Here is a 5,112-nt window from a genome sequence, read left to right on the forward strand (position 1 = left end):
CTACCATGCCCAGCTAATTTTTGTGTTTTTAGTGGAGATGGGGTTTCACCATGTTGGCAAGGCTGGTCTTGAACTCCTGACCTCAAGTGATCCACCTGCTTTGGCCTCCCAGAGTGCTGGAATTACAGGCACCTGGCTGGAAATTAATTTTTAATAAATTAATTTAGGGAGAACTGAGAGTTTTATGGGGTCAAGTCCTTCTGTGTAAGAATAGACGATGGCTTTACATTTATTCAGCTCTACTTTTGTGTCTTTAGCAGTGTCTTAATGTTTTCCCAGTGTAGACTTTGGATATACAGATGTCATTCCAGATCTGTGGGGGATTGGTTCCAGGATTCCCCGAAGATACCAAAATCTGACATTGCTCAAAGTGCCTGATATTAAATGGTGTAGTACTTGCACGTAACCTATGCATATTCTCCTGTATACTTTAAATCATCTCTGAATTACTTGTAATCCCTAATAGTATAAATGCTAGATAATACTTGTTTTAGTGTATTGTTTAGGGAATAATGAAAATTAAAAAAATATCTGTACATGTTTAGTATGGACACAGTTTTTTCCCCTGAGTATTTTTGATCTACGGTTGGTTGAATCCATGGATACAGAACACATGTGATATGGCCTGGCTCTGTGTCCCCACCCAAATCTGATTGTGTAACTCCCATAATTCCCATGTGTTGCGGGAGGAACCCAATGGGAGATGATTGAGTCATGGGGTGGGTCTTTCCCCTGCTGTTCTTATGATAGTGCATGGGTCTCATGAGATCTGATGGTTTTAAAAAACGGAAGTTGCCCTACACAAGCTCTCTTTTTTCGTGCCGCCATCCATTTAAGGTGTGACTTACTCCTTACCTTCCACCATGATTGTGAGGTCTCTCCAGCCACATGGAACTGTAAGTCCAATAAACTTCTTTCTTTTTTAAATTGCCCAGTCTTGGGTATGTCTTTATCAGCAGCGTGAAAACAGACTAATGCACGATGGATACAGATGTCTTCTTATAGTTATTCTGTTATGTTTTATGTTCTTTGTTGCCTTTGTAAATGTTTTTTCTTTTCTGCCTTTCATAGAGGTTTTCTCTCTCATTTTGATTTCTAACTGGTTATTGCTTGTTTATATAAAGGCTATTATTTCTATATGTTCATTTTATATTGTCTTACTGAACTTTTTATAGTTTGAGTTAATTTTTATCATTCATGTTTTCCTAGAATTTTCTATGGTACTCTCATTTCATCTGGAAATAAGAGTTTTCTTCATTTTCAAATTCTTGTTCTGTTATTTCTTTTGTCTAATAGCAGTTTCTTTTGTCCAGTTTGTCTTTTGTCTAATTACAGTGTTAGGCAGTAGTGGAGATAGTGGATAATCTTGCCTTGTTCCTTGTCTTAGTGGAATTGACTTTAGTACATTTCCCATTAAGTAAGATACCGGCTTTTGCACTACATCTATTTTGTCATGTTAAGAAACTATCCATGCATTTCTATTTTCTTAGAGGTTTTTCTTTTTTAAAAATGGATACACAATATCCATACATATTTATGGAGTACATATAGATATTTTAGTACATGCATACAGTGTGTAATGATCAAATCAGGGTAATTAGTATATTCATCACCTCAAACATCATTTCTTTGTGTTAGGAATATTAAAAAAAATCCTCTCCACTAGCTATTTTTAAACATACAATAGATTAGTGTTAGCTGTGGTCACCCTACTGTGCTGTAGAACACTAGAACTTATTCCTCCAGAACACTAGAACTTACTCCTCCTGTCTAACTCTACAGCCCCTTTCTATCTTCTTTTCCCCTGCTTCTTCCTAGCCTCTGATAACCATGATTCTACTCTTCTTCCATTAGATCAACTTATTTAGCTCTCACACATGAGTGAGAAGATGTAGCATTTGTCTTTCTGTACCTGGATTATTTCACTTAACATAATGTTCTCCATACTCATCCATGTTGCCACAAATGACAGGATTTCATTTTTTAAGTGACTGAATAAGTTTCCTTTGTGAATATATACCACAGTTTAAAAATCCATTTATTTGTTGATGAATACTTCAGTTAATTCCATATCTTGGTTATAGAAAACAATGCTGCAGTGAACATGGGAGTACAGATAATACTTCAACATCTGATTTCCTTTCCTTGGAATATGGACCCCAGAGTGGAATTGCTGTACCATATCATATTTCTATTTTTAGTTTTTTTTTTTTTTTTATCTTCTATACTGTCTGTACTATTTTACATTCCACCAACAGTGTGGAAGAATTTCCCTTTCTCTGCATCTGCACCGACATCTTTTTTTAAAATCTTTTTTTATGATAGCTATTTTAACTGGGATGAGATGATATCTCATTGTGGCTTTGATTTATAGTTCCCTGATAACTGGTGAGGTTGAACTTTTTTTATATACCTGTTGGCCACTTGTATGTCTTCTTTTCAGGAGTGTCTATTCATTTGCCCATATTTTAATCAGATTTTTTTTTTTTTTGCTGTTGAATTGTTTGAGCGCCCCCCGCCCCAACACCCAGTTGTATTTTTGAGACGGAGTCTCACTCTGTTGCCCAGGCGGGAGTGCAGTGGCACAATCTTGGCTCACTGGAACCTCTGATTCCCGAGTTCAAGTGATTCTCCTGCCTCAGCTTCTCGAGTAGCTGGGATTACAGGTGTGCGCCGCTATGCCCAGCTTATTTTTGTATTTTTAGTAGAGACAGGGTTTCATCGTGTTGGCCATGCTGGTCTCAAACTCCTGACCTCAAGTGATCTGCCCACCTCGGCCTCCCAAACTGCTGTGGGCATGAGCCACTGTGCCTGACCAGTTTGTTTCAGTTCCTTATATATTCTGGATTTTAATTTCTCGTTGAATTCTGTAGGTTGTCGCTTTACTCTCTTGATTATTTCCTTTTCTGTGCAGAAGCCTTCTAGTTTGGTGTAATCTCATTTGTCTATTCTTGCTTTTGTTGCCAGTCCTTTTGAGATCTTACCCAAGAAATCTTTGCCCAGACTAATGTCTGAGACATTTCCCCTGTGTTTTCTTCTAGTATTTTCATAGTTTCTGTTTTTACATCTACATTTTTAACCCATTTTGAATTGATTTTTATATGGTGAAAGATGGGACTCTAGTTTCATTCTTCTGAATGTAGATACCTTGTTTTCCCAGCACCATTTATTGAAGAAACTCCCCTTTCTCCAATGTATGTTCTTGGCAACTTTGTTGAAATCAGTTGGCTATAACTGAATGGTTTTATTTCTGGGTTCTTTATTCTGTTTCATTGGTTTACGTCTGTTTTTGTTACTATAGTTTTGTAGTATATTTTGAAGTCAGGTAGCATGATGCCCTTAGCTTTATTCTTTTTGCTGAGGATTACTTTGGCTACTTGGGCCTTTTGTGGTTCTATACAAATTTTACGTTTTTTTTTTTTTATTTCTTTGAGGAATGTCATTGGTATTTTGATAGGGATTACCTTGAATCTGTAGATCATTTTAAAGAACATTAATTATTCCAATCCACGAGCATGCAGTATTTTTCCTTTGTGTGTGTGTGTGTGTGTGTCTTTCATCAGAGTTTTATAGCTTTCATTGTAGAGATCTTTCATCTCTTTGCTTAAGTTTATTCCTAGGTATTTTATATTTTTGTAGCTGTTATAAATGTTACTCTTTCTTGATTTTTTAATTAGATTATTTTCAATTGGTTTATAGAAAAGCACCGATTTTTATATGTTGATTTTGTCTCCTACAACTTTACTGAATTTGTTTATCAATTTTAACAGTTTCTTGGTGGGGTCTTTAGGTTTTTCTAAATATAAGATCATGTCATCTGCAAACACGGACAGTTCGACTTCCTCCTTTCCAATTTGGTTTCTCTTTATTTCTTACTATTGCCTAATTGCTCTGATTAGGACTTCTCTTAGAGTTTTATCAGGTGTGGGTGGGGAGTTTTGTTGAAAGGATTTCAGAAGATTGATGGAATGATTATTTTTCCTCTTAGATCTATTAATATGACATAGAGTGTTAGTAGATTTTCTGATATTGAATTTACCTTGTGTTTCTGGAGTAAATTTCATATGGTACATTTTTTAAAAAATGTGTTGTATTCTTGGCAAAAAATACTCAATAAAATATTATCATTGAGGTCCATTTGTGATATTTGTCTGTAGTTATATTTTTTTGAACTGTCTTTTTCTACTTTGGGCATCAGTGTTATACTTGCTTCATATAAAGAATTAGAACATTTTTATTCATTTTCAGCACTCTGGAACAATTTACAGATAATTGGAAGTATCTGGTTTTTGAAGACTTAGAATTTCCCTGAGAACACATCTGGTCCGTTTGCTTTTTTTGTGGGATGGTTCCTATATAAATTTCTGTATATGTTCTTTAGAAATTGGTCTGTTTAAGCTTTCTGTCTCTAATTGGGGCAGTTTTGGCAATCTGTATTTCTGTATGAAATTATCCATATCATCTTGGTTTTAAATTTACAGTCATGCTTTGCATTTTCAGTCCGTGATGGACTGCATATGTGATGGTGGTTTCATAAGATTATAATGGAGCTGAAAAATTTTTATCACCTGGTTATATCATATCAATTGTAATGTTGTCACATAAGGCATTACTCAAGTGTTTCTGGTGATGCTGGTATAAACAAACCTACTGTGCTGCCAGTTGTATAAAAGTATAGCACGTACAGCCGTGTACATATATAATACTTGATGATGATAATAAATGACTATTTTACTGGTTTATGCACTTAATATGCTAAACTTTTATTATTATTTTAGAATGAACTGTTTCTACTGATTTAAAAAAAAGAAAGTTAACTGTAAAACAGCCTCAGGCAGGTCCTTCAGGAGGGATTCCAGAGGAAGTCATTGTTACCACAGGAAATCACAGCTCCAAGTGTGTTATTGCCCCTGAAGGTCTTCTAGTAGAGCAAGATGTGGAGGTGGAAGACAGGGATAGTGATGATCCCCACCCTGTGCAGACCGAGGCTAACGTGTGTGTTTGTGTCTTCATTCTTAAGAAAAATGTTCGGCCGGGCGCGGTGGCTCAAGCCTGTAATCCCAGCACTTTGGGAGGCCGAGACGGGCGGATCACAAGGTCAGGAGATCGAGA

General features: G+C 36.1%; 1 protein-coding gene across 2 annotated transcripts in view; it reads left to right on the forward strand.

Moving 5' to 3' along the window:
• CDKAL1 (CDK5 regulatory subunit associated protein 1-like 1) overlaps window positions 1-5,112 on the forward strand; it is a 715,588-nt gene that overhangs the window by 136,476 nt on the left and 574,000 nt on the right. The gene's annotated exons all lie outside the window — the stretch shown is intronic.

Source organism: Colobus angolensis, unplaced genomic scaffold (assembly GCF_000951035.1).
Source record: "Colobus angolensis palliatus isolate OR3802 unplaced genomic scaffold, Cang.pa_1.0 Scaffold6, whole genome shotgun sequence".
In the NCBI taxonomy this organism is placed as follows: domain Eukaryota; kingdom Metazoa; phylum Chordata; class Mammalia; order Primates; family Cercopithecidae; genus Colobus; species Colobus angolensis.